The sequence below is a fragment of the Salmo salar genome, chromosome 22 (assembly GCF_965601325.2).
Source record: "Salmo salar chromosome 22, fSalSal1, whole genome shotgun sequence".
NCBI lineage: Eukaryota > Metazoa > Chordata > Actinopteri > Salmoniformes > Salmonidae > Salmo > Salmo salar.
Genome location: NC_138312.1, coordinates 60,456,858 through 60,479,271, shown reverse-complemented (window position 1 = coordinate 60,479,271; position 22,414 = coordinate 60,456,858). Strand labels below are relative to the sequence as shown.

The 22,414-nt window shown below is 41.1% G+C and overlaps 1 protein-coding gene across 1 annotated transcript in view; it reads right to left on the bottom strand.

Annotated features, from left to right (window-relative positions):
- slc6a1b (solute carrier family 6 member 1b) overlaps positions 1-16,840 on the bottom strand; it is a 96,274-nt gene extending 79,434 nt beyond the window's left edge. The window contains exon 1 of the mRNA XM_014168363.3: positions 16,660-16,840. The gene's annotated coding sequence lies outside the window, so the exon portion shown is untranslated. The remainder of the gene's footprint in view (positions 1-16,659) is intronic.
- Positions 16,841-22,414: the final 5,574 nt, after the last annotated feature.

Here is a 22,414-nt window from a genome sequence, read left to right as displayed (position 1 = left end):
CTCACAGTCAAAGATGAGGTCAGATTCCTGCTCTACCCAGATGACCTTGTCCTGCTTTCACCAACACAGCAAGGTCTACAGGATGCAAAAGCAAAATTGTCGCAAGGGAACTTTTATTTATATATTTTATTTCACCTTTATTTAACCCGGGTAGCAAAGATTATAGCAAACACCACTGAATTGGTGCTCGCTAGCTTTGCAAATTCAGCTATTGTTAGAAGCCAGCCAATATGAAACAAACGATTAAAATTACAAAAGGTTGCAGCATATGTTGTGTAAATGGTGAACTCATACAGCTGTCAACTCTTGTCACTGCAATCCGTTTCACATTTGCTAGCTACCTTTTAGATCGAAGCCCATATAGAATGATAGAAGATAAGATGATAGAAGCCCATCTCCTACTGTAAATAACCTACATACTGTGTGTGTGTAGCCAACCAGGTAGAAAAATGGCAGAAAAATGGCAGAAAAAAGACGGACATCAGAGTATTTTTCAGTACACCAAAACGCAAAGTAAGAACCCTAGTAGCCTAATATCTCAAAGACTAGTTGATAAAATGTTCATAAGAAAGAAATGAAATTCTAATGGAAATGTTTCACAATGATGTCATTAGTCAGAGCAGGCAACAGATGGCACACAGACAGCAGAGTTGGGGACAGATATGCAGGGACAGACTGGCAGAGACGGAGTCTCAGGTAAGTTTGTTGAGTCTTTGTTTGGCAACATTATGAAAGGTTCTCGATTTTTTTTACTTGTAAAATAGGAACATAATTGGAAAATGCCATGGATACCCCCACTCTCAAATTAAACTGGTGACTGAACTAAGATTTGTTAAAGGCAATGGTATTGCTGTTGTGATTAGTTGTGTAGTTTTAGGTACCGGTAGTTAGGAGTACGGCAAACACCTTATTTCTTTGGTTCCTCAATATACATTTACCATATTAAACGTAGGCTATGTGTTACAGCACTACTTTTGGTGTCCCCCTCAGGAATTGCTCTTGAGAAAATGTAATGTAATTGTCCCCTCCAAAGTTGATATCAGATTTTCGCCCCTGCCAACACAGCAAGGTCTACAGGAACAACTTAACATTCTTTGGGAATACAAACATCAACTGGGCATTCAACAGTAACTTTCAGAAAACCAAAGTCATGATTTTCCAGAAAAAAGGCATTTTACTCCACAAAAAGAACATTCTCAAAATAAATATTCCAAATCTGGTGCAAAATATTCAATAATTTTACCAATTGTACTATATGGAAGCGAGGTTTAGGGTCCAACCTATAATTATGATTATAACCAGAAATTCTGGAAAAATCTACATACATAATTCAGCAGAATTATCCAAAATATTCCAACGAAAGCACATAATAATGCATGCAAAGCGGAACTCGGCAGATTCCCTTTAATTGTAAACACAGTTTGAAATTAAGCGCCCAAAACATCCTTACAATTCTAAGCACTGGAAACCCAAGAGCTAAACCCTGAAAAGAGTGGCCCCTATGTCAGCTGTTAAAAACAATAAAACAATACTATTATCCAAACACACAGGGAAATCAATCAGGTTGTTATAGAAATGAATACCTCCTATTTGACAAAATGGGAAAATTAACCAAAAACACAGAATAAACTAAATTGCTATTTGGCCTATTTCCGCCATACTGGCAGAATATCTCTTTTCTGTTAGAGATAGAAAACAGAGACAGATCCTGTACAAATACAGGCTCAGTGACCACCAATTGGCCATAGAAAAAGGGAGACACAAAAAAGACATGGCAACGCAAAGAGTAGTGTCAATGGTCACTGCACGTCAGGGGAGGTAGAGACAGAGCTGCACTGTCTCGTCAACCGTGAGAAATACTCCCAGATAAGATCATATTTCTCAAGACAATTTCTCAATCAATTCCCAACTTCTGTCCATTTACTTATGACATACATTTGGGAATTATTCTGGGTGAGGGAGAAACCGCAAATATTACAGCCAGACTGTGGAGACTGTGGTTGAATACGAGCCTGCAGGGTAAAAATAGGCACTTTTATTGACAAGTTGATTTAAGGTGTACTGTCCCTGTAAAAATAAAAAATCATCTCAAACTCAAGCTCAGACATGTAGATGATTGCCACAGCCCGAGGGACATTCCAGACCCCAAAAAATCCCTCTACTATTTCCATTGTATATAACTGGCAGTAATACACAGTGGAAGCATCATCATGTTGTTGTATATAACTGACAGTAATACACAGTGGAACCATCATCATGTTGTATATAACTGACAGTAATACAAAGTGGAACCATCATCATGTTGTATATAACTGACAGTAATACACAGTGGAACCATCATCATGTTGTTGTATATAACTGACAGTAATACACAGTGGAAGCATCATCATGTTGTTGTATATAACTGACAGTAATACACAGTGGAACCATCATCATGTTGTATATAACTGACAGTAATACACAGTGGAACCATCATCATGTTGTATATAACTGACAGTAATACACAGTGGAACCATCATCATGTTGTTGTATATAACTGACAGTAATACACAGTGGAACCATCATCATGTTGTTGTATATAACTGACAGTAATACACAGTGGAACCATCATCATGTTGTTGTATTTAACTGACAGTAATACACAGTGGAACCATCATCATGTTGTTGTATATAACTGACAGTAATACACAGTGGAACCATCATCATGTTGTTGTATATAACTGACAGTAATACACAGTGGAACCATCATCATGTTGTTGTATATAACTGACAGTAATACACAGTGGAACCATCATCATGTTGTTGTATATAACTGACAGTAATACACAGTGGAACCATCATCATGTTGTTGTATATAACTGACAGTAATACACAGTGGAACCATCATCATGTTGTTGTATATAACTGACAGTAATACACAGTGGAACCATCATCATGTTGTTGTATATAACTGACAGTAATACACAGTGGAACCATCATCATGTTGTTGTATATAACTGACAGTAATACACAGCGGAACCATCATCATGTTGTTGTATATAACTGACAGTAATACACAGTGGAACCATCATCATGTTGTTGTATATAACTGACAGTAATACACAGTGGAACCATCATCATGTTGTTGTATATAACTGACAGTAATACACAGTGGAACCATCATCATGTTGTTGTATATAACTGACAGTAATACACAGTGGAACCATCATCATGTTGTTGTATATAACTGACAGTAATACACAGTGGAACCATCATCATGTTGTTGTATATAACTGACAGTAATACACAGTGGAACCATCATCATGTTGTTGTATATAACTGACAGTAATACACAGTGGAACCATCATCATGTTGTTGTATATAACTGACAGTAATACACAGTGGAACCATCATCATGTTGTTGTATATAACTGACAGTAATACACAGTGGAACCATCATCATGTTGTTGTATATAACTGACAGTAATACACAGTGGAACCATCATCATGTTGTATATAACTGACAGTAATACACAGTGGAACCATCATCATGTTGTTGTATATAACTGACAGTAATACACAGTGGAACCATCATCATGTTGTATATAACTGACAGTAATACACAGTGGAACCATCATCATGTTGTTGTATATAACTGACAGTAATACACAGTGGAACCATCATCATGTTGTTGTATATAACTGACAGTAATACACAGTGGAACCATCATCATGTTGTTGTATATAACTGACAGTAATACACAGTGGAACCATCATCATGTTGTTGTATATAACTGACAGTAATACACAGTGGAACCATCATCATGTTGTTGTATATAACTGACAGTAATACACAGTGGAACCATCATCATGTTGTTGTATATAACTGACAGTAATACACAGTGGAACCATCCTGAATAGAGGGGATATGGTAATGCCAGTAGTGTGAATAGAGGGGATATGGTAATGCCAGTAGTGTGAATAGAGGGGATATGGTAATGCCAGTAGTGTGAATAGAGGGGATATGGTAATGCCAGTAGTGTGAATAGAGGGGATATGATAATGCCAGTAGTGTGAATAGAGGGGATATGGTAATGCCAGTAGTGTGAATAGAGGGGATATGGTGATGCCAGTAGTGTGAATAGAGGGGATATGGTAATGCCAGTAGTGTGAATAGAGGGGATATGGTAATGCCAGTAGTGTGAATAGAGGGGATATGGTGATGCCAGTAGTGTGAATAGAGGGGATATGGTAATGCCAGTAGTGTGAATAGAGGGGATATGGTAATGCCAGTAGTGTGAATAGAGGGGATATGGTAATGCCAGTAGTGTGAATAGAGGGGATATGGTAATGCCAGTAGTGTGAATAGAGGGGAATATGGTAATGCCAGTAGCGTGAATAGAGGGGATATGGTAATGCCAGTAGTGTGAATAGAGGGGATATGGTAATGCCAGTAGTGTGAATAGAGGGGATATGGTAATGCCAGTAGTGTGAATAGAGGGGATATGGGGATGCCAGTAGTGTGAATAGAGGGGATATGGTAATGCCAGTAGCGTGAATAGAGGGGATATGGTAATGCCAGTAGTGTGAATAGAGGGGATATGGTGATGCCAGTAGTGTGAATAGAGGGGATATGGTAATGCCAGTAGTGTGAATAGAGGGGATATGGTAATGCCAGTAGTGTGAATAGAGGGGATATGGTAATGCCAGTAGTGTGAATAGAGGGGATATGGTAATGCCAGTAGCGTGAATAGAGGGGATATGGTAATGCCAGTAGTGTGAATAGAGGGGATATGGTAATGCCAGTAGCGTGAATAGAGGGGATATGGTAATGCCAGTAGTGTGAATAGAGGGGATATGGTAATGCCAGTAGTGTGAATAGAGGGGATATGGTAATGCCAGTAGTGTGAATAGAGGGGATATGGTAATGCCAGTAGTGTGAATAGAGGGGATATGGTAATGCCAGTAGTGTGAATAGAGGGGATATGGTAATGCCAGTAGTGTGAATAGAGGGGATATGGTAATGCCAGTAGTGTGAATAGAGGGGATATGGTAATGCCAGTAGTGTGAATAGAGGGGATATGGTAATGCCAGTAGCGTGAATAGAGGGGATATGGTAATGCCAGTAGTGTGAATAGAGGGGATATGGTAATGCCAGTAGCGTGAATAGAGGGGATATGGTAATGCCAGTAGTGTGAATAGAGGGGATATGGTAATGCCAGTAGTGTGAATAGAGGGGATATGGTAATGCCAGTAGTGTGAATAGAGGGGATATGGTAATGCCAGTAGTGTGAATAGAGGGGATATGGTAATGCCAGTAGTGTGAATAGAGGGGATATGGTAATGCCAGTAGTGTGAATAGAGGGGATATGGTAATGCCAGTAGTGTGAATAGAGGGGATATGGTAATGCCAGTAGTGTGAATAGAGGGGATATGGTAATGCTAGTAGCGTGAATAGAGGGGATATGGTAATGCCAGTAGTGTGAATAGAGGGGATATGGTAATGCCAGTAGTGTGAATAGAGGGGATATGGTAATGCCAGTAGTGTGAATAGAGGGGATATGGTAATGCCAGTAGTGTGAATAGAGGGGATATGGTAATGCCAGTAGTGTGAATAGAGGGGATATGGTAATGCCAGTAGTGTGAATAGAGGGGATATGGTAATGCCAGTAGTGTGAATAGAGGGGATATGGTAATGCCAGTAGTGTGAATAGAGGGGATATGGTAATGCCAGTAGTGTGAATAGAGGGGATATGGTAATGCCAGTAGTGTGAATAGAGGGGATATGGTAATGCCAGTAGTGTGAATAGAGGGGATATGGTAATGCCAGTAGTGTGAATAGAGGGGATATGGTAATGCCAGTAGTGTGAATAGAGGGGATATGGTAATGCCAGTAGTGTGAATAGAGGGGATATGGTAATGCCAGTAGTGTGAATAGAGGGGATATGGTAATGCCAGTAGCGTGAATAGAGGGGATATGGTAATGCCAGTAGTGTGAATAGAGGGGATATGGTAATGCCAGTAGTGTGAATAGAGGGGATATGGTAATGCCAGTAGTGTGAATAGAGGGGATATGGTAATGCTAGTAGTGTGAATAGAGGGGATATTGTGATGCTAATTTGGTAATTTGTTTCTTCACTGGGATCATGGGTGGTAGTTTCACGCCTCCCATAGCTGAGTTAAGAGGTAGTAATGCTGAGTTAAGAGGTAGTAATGCTGAGTTAAGAGGTAGTAATGCTGAGTTAAGAGGTAGTAGAGCTGAGTTAAGAGGTAGTAATGCTGAGTTAAGAGGTAGTAATGCTGAGTTAAGAGGTAGTAGAGCTGAGTTAAGAGGTAGTAATGCTGAGTTAAGAGGTAGTAATGCTGAGTTAAGAGGTAGTAATGCTGAGTTAAGAGGTAGTAATGCTGAGTTAAGAGGTAGTAATGCTGAGTTAAGAGGTAGTAATGCTGAGTTAAGAGGTAGTAATGCTGAGTTAAGAGGTAGTAATGCTGAGTTAAGAGGTAGTAATGCTGAGTTAAGAGGTAGTAATGCTGAGTTAAGAGGTAGTAATGCTGAGTTAAGAGGTAGTAGAGCTGAGTTAAGAGGTAGTAATGCTGAGTTAAGAGGTAGTAATGCTGAGTTAAGAGGTAGTAATGCTGAGTTAAGAGGTAGTAATGCTGAGTTAAGAGGTAGTAATGCTGAGTTAAGAGGTAGTAATGCTGAGTTAAGAGGTAGTAATGCTGAGTTAAGAGGTAGTAGATGCTGAGTTAAGAGGTAGTAATGCTGAGTTAAGAGGTAGTAATGCTGAGTTAAGAGGTAGTAATGCTGAGTTAAGAGGTAGTAATGCTGAGTTAAGAGGTAGTAATGCTGAGTTAAGAGGTAGTAATGCTGAGTTAAGAGGTAGTAATGCTGATGTAGACCAGTTGGTCTTGTAACCAGACCATGAGCTGAATGCTGTGAAAATAGACATGATTGGCTGGAGGGATTTCTGGGTGTTTGCGACGTTGAACAGCATGTCAGCATGTCAGCATGTCATTGCTTGTTCAGTTTGTTGGATTTTGATATGTGAGGAAGCCACATTTTGATGTATGCTTTGTGCCAGTGATCAAGAGGGAGAGAAAATAGCATAGGGGAGGCGGGACAACCTTGTTTACGTGACTTCTGAATTGGAATATCAGCCATGTAACACAATTGAACAGAAATGACACTCTGATCCACTTGTTGAGAGAGAGAGAGAGAGAGAGAGAGAGAGAGAGAGAGAGGAGAGAGAGAGAGAGAGAGAGAGAGAGAGAGAGAGATAGGGCGGGGTGTGAGACAAGAGTGCAGCTTGTCTCAAGTCCAAGCCTGTTCAACAGCTACATCAATGAACAAGCAGCGCTGTTTGAACAATCTGCAGCCCCTGGACTCACAGTCAAAGATGAGGTCAGATTCCTGCTCTACCCAGATGACCTTGTCCTGCTTTCACCAACACAGCAAGGTCTACAGGAACAACTTAACATTCTTTGGGAATACAAACATCAACTGGGCATTCAACAGTAACTTTCAGAAAACCAAAGTCATGATTTTCCTGAAAAAATGCATTTTACTTCACAAAAAGAACATTCTCAAAATAAATATTCCAAATCTGGTGCAAAATATTCAATAATTTTACCAATTGTACTATATGGAAGCGAGGTTTAGGGTCCAACCTATAATTATGATTATAACCAGAAATTCTAGAAAAATCTACATACATAATTCAGCAGAATTATCCAAAATATCCCAACGAAAGCACATAATAATGCATGGAGAGCGGAACTCGGAAGATTCCCTTTAATTGTAAACACAGTTTGAAATTAAGCCACCAAAACATCCTTACAATTCTAAGCACTGGAAACCCAAGAGCTAAACCCTGAAAAGAGTGGCCCCTATGTCAGCTGTTAAAAACAATAAAACAATACTATTATCCAAACACACAGGGAAATCAATCAGGTTGTTATAGAAATGAATACCTCCTATTTGACAAAATGGGAAAATTAACCAAAAACACAGAATAAACTAAATTGCTATTTGGCCTATTTCCGCCATACTGGCAGAATATCTCTGTTCTGTTAGAGATAGAAAACAGAGACAGATCCTGTACAAATACAGGCTCAGTGACCACCAATTGGCCATAGAAAAAGGGAGACACAAAAAAGACATGGCAACGCAAAGAGTAGTGTCAATGGTCACTGCACGTCAGGGGAGGTAGACACCGAGCTGCACTGTCTCGTCAACCGTGAGAAATACTCCCAGATAAGATCATATTTCTCAAGACAATTTCTCAATCAATTCCCAACTTCTGTCCATTTACTTATGAAATACATTTGGGAATTATTCTGGGTGAGGGAGAAACCGCAAATATTACAGCCAGACTGTGGAGACTGTGGTTGAATACGAGCCTGCAGGGTAAAAATAGGCACTTTTATTGACAAGTTGATTTAAGGTGTACTGTCCCTGTAAAAATAAAAAATCATCTCAAACTCAAGCTCAGACATGTAGATGATTGCCACAGCCCGAGGGACATTCCAGACCCCAAAAAATCCCTCTACTATTTCCATTGTATATAACTGGCAGTAATACACAGTGGAAGCATCATCATGTTGTTGTATATAACTGACAGTAATACACAGTGGAACCATCATCATGTTGTTGTATATAACTGACAGTAATACACAGTGGAACCATCATCATGTTGTTGTATATAACTGGCAGTAATACACAGTGGAACCATCATCATGTTGTTGTATATAACTGACAGTAATACACAGTGGAACCATCATCATGTTGTTGTATATAACTGACAGTAATACACAGTGGAACCATCATCATGTTGTTGTATATAACTGACAGTAATACACAGTGGAACCATCATCATGTTGTTGTATATAACTGGCAGTAATACACAGTGGAACCATCATCATGTTGTTGTATATAACTGACAGTAATACACAGTGGAACCATCATCATGTTGTTGTATATAACTGACAGTAATACACAGTGGAACCATCATCATGTTGTTGTATATAACTGACAGTAATACACAGTGGAACCATCATCATGTTGTTGTATATAACTGGCAGTAATACACAGTGGAACCATCATCATGTTGTATATAACTGACAGTAATGCACAGTGGAACCATCATCATGTTGTTGTATATAACTGACAGTAATACACAGTGGAACCATCATCATGTTGTTGTATATAACTGACAGTAATACACAGTGGAACCATCATCATGTTGTTGTATATAACTGACAGTAATACACAGTGGAACCATCATCATGTTGTTGTATATAACTGACAGTAATACACAGTGGAACCATCATCATGTTGTTGTATATAACTGACAGTAATACACAGTGGAACCATCATCATGTTGTTGTATATAACTGACAGTAATACACAGTGGAACCATCATCATGTTGTATATAACTGACAGTAATACACAGTGGAACCATCATCATGTTGTTGTATATAACTGACAGTAATACACAGTGGAACCATCATCATGTTGTTGTATATAACTGACAGTAATACACAGTGGAACCATCATCATGTTGTTGTATATAACTGACAGTAATACACAGTGGAACCATCATCATGTTGTTGTATATAACTGACAGTAATACACAGTGGAACCATCATCATGTTGTATATAACTGACAGTAATACACAGTGGAACCATCATCATGTTGTTGTATATAACTGACAGTAATACACAGTGGAACCATCATCATGTTGTTGTATATAACTGACAGTAATGCACAGTGGAACCATCATGTTGTATATAACTGACAGTAATACACAGTGGAACAATCCTGAATAGAGGGGATATGGTAATGCCAGTAGTGTGAATAGAGGGGATATGGTAATGCCAGTAGTGTGAATAGAGGGGATATGGTAATGCCAGTAGTGTGAATAGAGGGGATATGGTAATGCCAGTAGTGTGAATAGAGGGGATATGGTAATGCCAGTAGTGTGAATAGAGGGGATATGGTAATGCCAGTAGTGTGAATAGAGGGGATATGGTAATGCCAGTAGTGTGAATAGAGGGGATATGGTAATACCAATAGTGTGAATAGAGGGGATATGGTAATGCCAGTAGTGTGAATAGAGGGGATATGGTAATGCCAGTAGTGTGAATAGAGGGGATATGGTAATGCCAGTAGTGTGAATAGAGGGGATATGGTAATGCCAGTAGTGTGAATAGAGGGGATATGGTAATGCTAGTAGCGTGAATAGAGGGGATATGGTAATGCCAGTAGTGTGAATAGAGGGGATATGGTAATGCCAGTAGTGTGAATAGAGGGGATATGGTAATGCCAGTAGTGTGAATAGAGGGGATATGGTAATGCCAGTAGTGTGAATAGAGGGGATATGGTAATGCCAGTAGCGTGAATAGAGGGGATATGGTAATGCCAGTAGTGTGAATAGAGGGGATATGGTAATGCCAGTAGTGTGAATAGAGGGGATATGGTAATGCCAGTAGTGTGAATAGAGGGGATATGGTAATGCCAGTAGTGTGAATAGAGGGGATATGGTAATGCCAGTAGTGTGAATAGAGGGGATATGGTAATGCCAGTAGTGTGAATAGAGGGGATATGGTAATGCCAGTAGTGTGAATAGAGGGGATATGGTAATGCTAGTAGCGTGAATAGAGGGGATATGGTAATGCCAGTAGTGTGAATAGAGGGGATATGGTAATGCCAGTTGTGTGAATAGAGGGGATATGGTAATGCCAGTAGTGTGAATAGAGGGGATATGGTAATGCCAGTAGTGTGAATAGAGGGGATATGGTAATGCTAGTAGTGTGAATAGAGGGGATATGGTAATGCCAGTAGCGTGAATAGAGGGGATATGGTAATGCCAGTGGTGTGAATAGAGGGGATATTGTGATGCTAATTTGGTAATTTGTTTCTTCACTGGGATCATGGGTGGTAGTTTCACGCCTCCCATAGCTGAGTTAAGAGGTAGTAATGCTGAGTTAACTGGTAGTAATGCTGAGTTAAGAGGTAGTAATGCTGAGTTAAGAGGTAGTAATGCTGAGTTAAGAGGTAGTAATGCTGAGTTAAGAGGTAGTAATGCTGAGTTAAGAGGTAGTAATGCTGAGTTAAGAGGTAGTAATGCTGAGTTAAGAGGTAGTAATCTGAGTTAAGAGGTAGTAATGCTGAGTTAAGAGGTAGTAATGCTGAGTTAAGAGGTAGTAATGCTGAGTTAAGAGGTAGTAATGCTGGTGTAGACCAGTTGGTCTTGTAACCAGACCATGAGCTGAATGCTGTGAAAATAGACATGATTGGCTGGAGGGATTTCTGGGTGTTTGCGACGTTGAACAGCATGTCATCATGTCAGCATGTCATTGCTTGTTCAGTTTGTTGGATTTTGATATGTGAGGAAGCCACATTTTGACGTATGCTTTGTGCCAGTGATCAAGAGGGAGAGAAAATAGCATAGGGGAGGCGGGACAACCTTGTTTACGTGACTTCTGAATTGGAATATCAGCGATGTAACACAATTGAACAGGAATGACACTCTGATCCACTTGTTGAGAGAGAGAGAGAGAGAGGAGAGAGAGAGAGAGAGAGAGAGAGAGAGAGCGAGAGAGAGAGATAGGGCGGGGTGTGAGACAAGGGTGCAGCTTGTCTCAAGTCCAAGCCTGTTCAACAGCTACATCAATGAACAAGCAGCGCTGTTTGAACGATCTGCAGCCCCTGGACTCACAGTCAAAGATGAGGTCAGATTCCTGCTCTACCCAGATGACCTTGTCCTGCTTTCACCAACACAGCAAGGTCTACAGGAACAACTTAACATTCTTTGGGAATACAAACATCAACTGGGCATTCAACAGTAACTTTCAGAAAACCAAAGTCATGATTTTCCTGAAAAAATGCATTTTACTTCACAAAAAGAACATTCTCAAAATAAATATTCCAAATCTGGTGCAAAATATTCAATAATTTTACCAATTGTACTATATGGAAGCGAGGTTTAGGGTCCAACCTATAATTATGATTATAAACAGAAATTCTAGAAAAATCTACATACATAATTCAGCAGAATTATCCAAAATATCCCAACGAAAGCACATAATAATGCATGGAGAGCGGAACTCGGAAGATTCCCTTTAATTGTAAACACAGTTTGAAATTAAGCCACCAAAACATCCTTACAATTCTAAGCACTGGATACCCAAGAGCTAAACCCTGAAAAGAGTGGCCCCTATGTCAGCTGTTAAAAACAATAAAACAATACTATTATCCAAACACACAGGGAAATCAATCAGGTTGTTATAGAAATGAATACCTCCTATTTGACAAAATGGGAAAATTAACCAAAAACACAGAATAAACTAAATTGCTATTTGGCCTATTTCTGCCATACTGGCAGAATATCTCTGTTCTGTTAGAGATAGAAAACAGAGACAGATCCTGTACAAATACAGGCTCAGTGACCACCAATTGGCCATAGAAAAAGGGAGACACAAAAAAGACATGGCAACGCAAAGAGTAGTGTCAATGGTCACTGCACGTCAGGGGAGGTAGACACCGAGCAGCACTGCCTCGTCAACCGTGAGAAATACTCCCAGATAAGATCATATTTCTCAAGACAATTTCTCAATCAATTCCCAACTTCTGTCCATTTACTTATGAAATACATTTGGGAATTATTCTGGGTGAGGGAGAAACCGCAAATATTACAGCCAGACTGTGGAGACTGTGGTTGAAAACGAGCCTGCAGGGTAAAACAGGCACTTTTATTGACAAGTTGATTTAAGGTGTACTGTCCCTGTAAAAATAAAAAATCATCTCAAACTCAAGCTCAGACATGTAGATGATTGCCACAGCCCGAGGGACATTCCAGACCCCAAAAAAGCCCTCTACTATTTCCATTGTATATAACTGGCAGTAATACACAGTGGAACCATCATCATGTTGTTGTATATAACTGACAGTAATACACAGTGGAACCATCATTCTGTTGTATATAACTGACAGTAATACACAGTGGAACCACCATCATCATGTTGTTGTATATAACTGACAGTAATACACAGTGGAACCATCATCATGTTGTTGTATATAACTGACAGTAATACACAGTGGAACCACCATCCTGTTGTTGTATATAACTGACAGTAATACACAGTGGAACCATCATCTTGGTGTTGTATATAACTGACACTAATACACAGTGGAACCATCATCATGTTGTTGTATATAACTGACAGTAATACACAGTGGAACCATCATCATGTTGTATATAACTGACAGTAATACACAGTGGAACCACCATCCTGTTGTTGTATATAACTGACAGTAATACACAGTGGAACCATCATTCTGTTGTATATAACTGACAGTAATACACAGTGGAACCACCATCATGTTGTATATAACTGACAGTAATACACAGTGGAACCATCATGATGTTGTTGTATATAACTGACAGTAATACACAGTGGAACCATCATCATGTTGTTGTATATAACTGACAGTAATACACAGTGGAACCATCATCATGTTGTTGTATATAACTGACAGTAATGCACAGTGGAACCATCATCATGTTGTATATAACTGGCAGTAATACACAGTGGAATCATCATCATGTTGTATATAACTGACAGTAATACACAGTGGAACCACCATCCTGTTGTTGTATATAACTGACAGTAATACACAGTGGAACCATCATCATGTTGTATTTAACTGACAGTAATACACAGTGGAACCATCATCATGTTGTTGTATATAACTGACAGTAATACACAGTGGAACCATCATCATGTTGTTGTATATAACTGACAGTAATACACAGTGGAACCATCATCATGTTGTATATAACTGACAGTAATACACAGTGGAACCATCATCATGTTGTATATAACTGACAGTAATACACAGTGGAACCATCATCATGTTGTTGTATATAACTGACAGTAATACACAGTGGAACCATCATCATGTTGTATATAACTGACAGTAATGCACAGTGGAACCATCATCATGTTGTTGTATATAACTGACAGTAATACACAGTGGAACCATCATCTTGGTGTTGTATATAACTGACAGTAATACACAGTGGAACCATCATCATGTTGTATATAACTGACAGTAATACACAGTGGAACCATCATCATGTTGTTGTATATAACTGACAGTAATACACAGTGGAACCATCATCATGTTGTATATAACTGACAGTAATGCACAGTGGAACCATCATCATGTTGTTGTATATAACTGACAGTAATACACAGTGGAACCATCATCATGTTGTTGTATATAACTGACAGTAATACACAGTGGAACCATCATCATGTTGTATATAACTGACAGTAATACACAGTGGAACCATCATCATGTTGTTGTATTTAACTGACAGTAATACACAGTGGAACCACCATCATGTTGTTGTATATAACTGACAGTAATACACAGTGGAACCATCATCATGTTGTTGTATATAACTGACAGTAATACACAGTGGAACCATCATCATGTTGTTGTATTTAACTGACAGTAATACACAGTGGAACCATCATCATTGTTTCCTTAAATGTATTGACTGAAGGTTCCACAATACAGCAGCAGTGGTGTTGTACCTGTATTCATGATTCCATTTATTATTATTACTACTGAAATGAACTGGATTTCATTATCCTCATTGTTTTGTACTGTATTATCTGAAATGCTGTTCTACTACACTGCTTTGTCAGTATCTACTAATGAATCTGAATAAGAATTATTTGAGAGAGTAGAGAGAGACAGGGCCGTGGGGTGAGACAGGGATGCAGCTTAAGCCCCACCGTCTTCAACATATATATCAATGAATTGGCGAGGGCGCTAGAACAGTCTGCAGCACCCGGACTCACCCTACTAGAATCTGAAGTCAAATGTCTACTGTTTGCTGATTATCTGGTGCTTCTGTCCCCAACCAAGGAGGTCCTACAGTATCACCTAGATCTTCTGCACAGATTCTGTCAGACCTGGACCCTGACAGTAAATCTGATTAAGACCAAAATAATGGTGTTCCAAAAAAGGTCCAGTCGCCAGGACCACAAATACAAATTCCATCTAGACACCGTTGCCCTAGAGCACACAAAAAAACTATACATACCTCGGCCTAAACATCAGCGCCACAGGTAACTTCCACAAAGCTGTGAACGATCTGAGAGACAAGGCAAGAAGGGCCTTCTATGCCATCAAAAGGAACATCAAATGCAACATACCAATTAGGATCTGGATAAAAATACTTGAATCAGTTATTGACCCATTGCCCTTTATGGTTGTGAGGTCTGGGGTCCGCTCACCAACCAAGAATTCACAAAATGAGACAAACACCAAATTGAGACTCTGCATGCAGAATTCTGCAAAAAAATATCCTCAGTGTACAACATAAAACACCAAATAATGCATGCAGAGCAGAATTAGGCCGATACCCGCTAATTATCAAAATCCAGAAAAGAGCCGTTAAATTCTACAACCACCTAAAAGGAAGCGATTCCCAAACCTTCCACAACAAAGCCATCACGTACAAAGAGATTAACCTGGAGAAGAGTCCCCTAAGCAAGCTGGTCCTGGGGCTCTGTTCACAAACACAATCACACCCCACAGAGCACTAGGACAGCAACACAATTAGACCAAACCAAATCATGAGAAAACAAAAAGATAATTACTTGACACATTGGAAAGAATTAACAAAAAAACAGAGCAAACCAGAATGCTATTTTGCCCTAAACAGAGAGTACACAGTAGCAGAATACCTGACCACTGTGACTGACCCAAGCTTAAGGAAAGCTTTGACTATGTACAGACTCGGTGAGCATAGCCTTGCTATTGAGAAAGGCCGCAGAAGGCAGACTTGGCTCTCAAGAGAAGACAGGCTATGTGCACACTGCCCACAACATGAGGTGGAAACTGAGCTGCACTTCCTAACCTCCTGCCAAATGTATGACCATATTAGAGACACATATTTCCCTGAGATTAAACAGATACACAAAGAATTTGAAAACAAACCCGATTTTGATAAACTCCCATATCTACAGGGTGAAATACCACAGTGTTTCACTACAGCAGCAAGATTTGTGACCTGTTGCCACAAGAGAAGAGCAACCAGTGAAGAACAAACACCATTGTAAATACAACCCATATTTATGCTAATTTGTTTTCCCTTTTGTACTTTAACTATTTGTACATCGTTACAACACTGAATATAAATATAATATGACATTTGTAATGTCTTTATTCTTTTGGAACTTCTGTGAGTGTAATGTTTACTGTTCATTTTTATTGTTTATTTCACTTTTGTATATTATCTACCTCACTTGCTTTGGCAATGTTAACATATGTTTCCCATGCCAAGAATTGAATTGAATTGAATTCAGAGATAGAGAGAGAGAGAGAAAGAGAGAGATACAGAGAGAGTGAGTAAGAAAGACAGATAAAGATATATATATATATATATATATATATATATATATATAGAGAGAGAGAGAGAGAGAGAGAGAGAGAGAGAGAGAGAGAGAGAGACAGAGAGACAGAGAGAGAGGGAAAGAAAGAAAGAAAGATAAAGATATATATATATATAGAGAGAGAGAGAGAGAGAGAGAGAGACAGAGTGAGAGGGAAAGAAAGAAAGAGAGATAGAGAGAGGAAGAGAGAGAGAGGGCCTTACCAGGTGTAGTGTTCGGGTAAGAGTCAGATCGTCAGTTCTGTTGCCACCATTTAAAAGTCCAACTGTCAGTGTCTCATCTTCTCTCTTCTGTTCCATCTCTGTCTTTTCCTTTCCTCTGTCTCCTTCTCTCTCTCTTCCCGTCCACTCGTTCTTCCAGTCCATCCAGTTTCCTCCTGTCTTCCTTGACAGGATCGCAGAGCGGCACTTAACTCAGCTGGGTTTGGGGTTGGGTAGCACCAACACACACCCCAACCAACACACACACACACACCCCAACACACACACACACACACACACACACACACACACACACACACACACACACACACACACACACACACACACACACACACACACACACACCCCCCAACCAACACACACACACACACCCCAACCAACACACACACACACACCCCAACCAACACACACACACACACACCCCAACACACACACACACACACACACACACACACACACACACACACACACACACACACACACAAACACACACACACACACACACACACACACACACACACACACACACACACACACACACACACACACACACACACCCCAACCAACACACACACACACCCCCCAACCAACACACACACACACCCCCCAACCAACACACACACACACACACACACACACACACACACACACACACACACACACACACACACACACACACACACAAACACACACACACACACACACACACACACACACACACACACACACACACACACACACACACACACACACACACACACACACACACACACACCCCAACCAACACACACACACACCCCCCAACCAACACACACACACACCCCCCAACCATCACACACACACACACACACACCCCAACACACACACACACAAACACACACACACACACACACACACACACACACACACACACACAAACAAACACACACACACACACAAACACACACACACACACACACACACACACACACACACACACACACACACACACACACACACACACACACACACACACACACACACACACACACCCCAACCAACACACACACCCCAACCAACACACACACCAGCGAACGAGTCAGAGTTTCTGTTATCTTTCAATGTTTTGGGATTCTGAATCTTTCTACCTCTTGTTTCCTCTCCTCTATCAGACTCACTAAGAGAGAGGGAACAAACAAGGTCTCAGAAAGAAGGAGAGAGTAGAGAGGGAACGGACAAGGTGCGGGCGGGTGGGCGGGAGAGAGGAGAGAGAGACAGAGGAGGGGGAGGTTAGAGAGAGAGGAGGGGGAGGTTAGAGAGAGAGGAGGGTGAGGATAGAGGTAATTAGTCAGTCTGTACCTGACTCTTACTGACACAAGCCCTGAATTCCACAGAACACAGGAGGAGAGGAACGAGGGGAGGAGGAAGGAGAGAAACAAGGAGAGGAACGAGGGGAGAAACGAGGGGAGGAACGAGGGGAGAAAAAAGGGGAGGAACGAGGGAAGAAACAAGGGGAGGAACAAGGGGAGGAAAAAAGGGGAGGAAAAAGGGGAGGAACGAGGGGAGGAACGAGGGGAGGAACGAGGGGAGGAATGAGGGGAGAAACGAGGGGGGAGGAATGAGGGGAGGAACGAGGGGGGGGAACGAGGGGAGGAACGAGGGGAGGAACGAGGGGAGGAAAAAGGGGAGAAACGAGGGGAGGAAAAAGGGGAGAAACAAGGGGAGGAACGAGGGGATGAACGAGGGGAGAAACGAGGGGAGGAACGAGGGGAGGAACGAGGGGAGAAACGAGGGGAGAAACGAGGGGAGAAACGAGGGGAAGAACGCGGGGAGGAACGAGGGGAGGAACGAGGGGAGGAACGAGGGGAGGAACGAGGGGAGAAACGAGGGGAAGAACGAGGGGAGGAACGAGGGGAGGAACGAGGGGAGAAAATAAAGACAATCACCCAGTCCTGGACTGGACACACAGCCAGAGAAACACAGCCCTGGACTGGACACACAGCCAGAGAAACACTGCCCTGGACTGGACACACAGCCAGAGAAACACAGTCCTGGACTGGACACACAGCCAGAGAAACACAGTCCTGGACTGGACACACAGCCAGAGAAACACAGCCTGGACTGGACACACAGCAGAGAAACACAGTCCTGGACTGGACACACAGCCAGAGAAACACAGTCCTGGACTGGACACACAGCCAGAGAAACACAGTCCTGGACTGGACACACAGCCAGAGAAACACAGTCCTGGACTGGACACACAGCCAGAGAAACACAGCCCTGGACTGGACACACAGCCAGAGAAACACAGTACTGGACTGGACACACAGCCAGAGAAACACAGCCCTGGACTGGACACACAGCCAGAGAAACACAGCCCTGGACTGGACACACAGCCAGAGAAACACAGCCCTGGACTGGACACACAGCCAGAGAAACACAGTCCTGGACTGGACACAGAGCCAGAGAAACACAGCCCTGGACTAGACACACAGCCAGAGAAACACAGCCCTGGACTGGACACACAGCCAGAGAAACACAGTCCTGGACTGGACACACAGCCAGAGAAACCTGAAGGATTAAGTGAGATTAAACAGCTCCTCCAATACATCTGCACTAAACACACACGGATGCATGTGCACACACACACACACGCACACGCACACACACACACACACACACACACACACACACACACACACACACACACACACACACACACACACACACACACACACACACACACACACACACACACACACACATTGTACTATAATTTACTTGTTCAATGAATAGGAATATTTATATATATATAACAGAAAGAATGTTAGCTGTTATCCTGTTTATCTCTTAACAACTCATTAGTTAGTAGTTACTGTATTTCTGACTGCTATTCTTTCTTTCTGCAACATGAAATCACTGTCAGTTAGCATGTGGAACATTCAGGGCCTAAACTCAACCTTTGGACTTAAGAGTTTGGCTACATTGTGTCTGGAGCAGGATACTTGTTATTTGGCCATTGGCTAAGTTGTACTGCAAGGACTTCTGATTGGTCAACCCCAGGCTAGGGTGGGGGGTTATAAATGGCATCCTATTCCTTTTTTCTGTGGAGAAAAGCTGAGGACAGGGGAGACTGAACATCTCCCTCGCAGCATAACATCTATGATTTGTCCTTCTCAAATAACCTTTTTTTTTCCTCTCCCTGATTTGCTTTGGAGTTTGTGTTATTGAATAATAACAGACTGAAGAGTTTAGCACTGGAGTTAAAAAAAAAAATCTTCAAGATGTTGACGTCATCATTCTACAGGAGACACTCACTGTCCCACAGACTACAGAGAGGATATTGTGCCATCACAGAAACACAGCTGTCAATAGAGGAAGAGACTCTGGAGGACTGATAATTTGGTACAAATCCGAACTACAAAATCTAATTGATCCCCTCAAAATTGGTAATTATCACATTTGGTTAAAACTGAAAAAATAACTTATACTGACAGAAAAATATGTGTTCCTCTGCGCATTATATATCCCCCTCAGAATCCCCATATTACTCAGAGGAGATCTTCCCCACCCTTGAGGAAGAGACGTGCCATTTCCAGGCCCAGGGAAATGTGCTCATCTGTGGGGACACAAATGCGCACACAGGAACACTACCTGATCTAACGAGCACACGAGGGGACAGCTTTATTACAGGCCATACTGTTTCTAGCTGTCTTAATCTCCCCCATAGAAACAACAGTGACAGCACCGTCAACAAAAACGGAAGGGATCTGTTGCAGCTCTGTAGAAGCCTGGGTCTGTACTTTGTCAATGGTAGGTTACGGGGGGACTCTTTGGGGAGATTCACCTACTGCTCACCTCTTGGCCACAGCACAGTAGACTATATGATTACAGACATTGACCCTTTCTCTCTCAGCTCATTCACCGTCAAGCCACTAACACCTCTGTCTGATCACAGCCAAATTACGTTGTTCCTCAAAAGAACAGACATGGAAACAACCACACATTCACAGCCCAGTAAGCTGTACAACATCAGAAATTCATACAGATGGGCCCAAAACAGCACAGAAGAATACCAGAAAGCAACCTGGAACCAAAATATCCAAACACTCTTAGATAACTTTCTGGATACCACATTTACTCATAGTAAAGAAGGCATCAATCGAGCAGTAAAAAACATCAGCTATATATTCAGGCAAACGGCAAAAGAAGTACAATTGAAATTGATTAAAAAAAAAATTTAAAACACCACAGATGACAAATGGTTTGATGCAGATTGTACAATTATAAGGAAAATACTTAGAACACTATCCAACCAAAAGCACAGAGACCTAAATAATGGTGAATTAGGCCTTCATTACTGTATGTCACGTCCTGACCAGTGAAAAAGATCATTTGCCATAGTAGTATGGTCAGGGCGTGGCAGGGGGGGTTTGTTTTGTATGTATTTTGGGTTTTCTGTTTCTATGTGGGTTTGTTCTAGTTATCTATTTCTATGTCTTGGTTTTCATGTTAGGCCGGGTATGGTTTCCAATCAGAGGCAGGTGTCTTTCGTTGTCTCTGATTGGAAGCCATACTTAGGCAGCCTGTTTTTCCTTTGGGGTTGTGGGTAGTTGTTTTCCATTTAGTCTAAGTGTACCTGACGGGACTGTGTTGGTCATTTTGTTATTTTGCCAAGTGTCATCATTAAAGTATTGAAAATAAGCACTATCCACGCTGCATCTTGGACTCCATTTCACAACACTGTGAGACTTTAAAACTCTATAAACGTACACTCAGAACCAAAAGAAAGTACAACAGCAAGCAGCGGACACTAATTGAGGAGTCCATAAACACAAACAACTTTGCAAAATTGGAAAAAACTACAAAAATTGAAACAAGAGAAATTAGCGATACAAAATGGTGACATATGAACAACTCATTTTAAAACACTCTACAACACTGTTCAAATTGACACAAATGCAGAACAACGCCAAATTCATGAGAAGTTAAATGGATTAGAAATAGCTATAAAGGTGTCACGTCCTGACCAGTATAAGGGTTAATTGTTATGGTAGTTTGGTCAGGACGTGGCAGAGGGTATTTGTTTTATGTGGTTCGGGGTGGTGTTTTTGCAGAAGGGCGTTTGATTTATTATTTCCGGGTTTTGGTTTATGTTCTATGTTTATGTATTTCTATGTTTAGTCTAGTGAGTGTATTTCTATGTTAGGTTAATGGGGGTTTGGGACTCTCAATTGGAGGCAGGTGCTTCCTCGTTGCCTCTGATTGAGAGTCCTATATATGGGTAATTGTTTGGTGTAGGTTTTGTGGGAGATTGTTTCTTGTCTAGCGTGTGTGAGCGTGAGAAGACTGTTGAGCGTGAGAAGACTGTTGAGCGTGAGAAGACTGTTGAGCGTGAGAAGACTGTTGAGCGTGAGAAGACTGTTGAGCGTGAGAAGACTGTTGAGCGTGAGAAGACTGTTGATCGTGAGTTCGTTTTGTTATTTTGGTGTTCATTTGGAGTTTAATAAAAGTTCAAGATGAGCAACCTGCTGCATTTTGGTCCTCCTTTCCCAACGACAACCGTGACAAAAGGACAATCAAATACCATTGGACTCCCCAATCACTGACCACGAGCTCTATAAGAAACTTCAGACCCTCAAATTTAAAAATGCATGTGAACCTTATGGCATCCTAAATGAGATGCTCAAACTCACTAGCGCAGAAGTTCAATTGGCTATATTAAAACTGTTTAATTTGATCCTGAGTGTAGGTTATT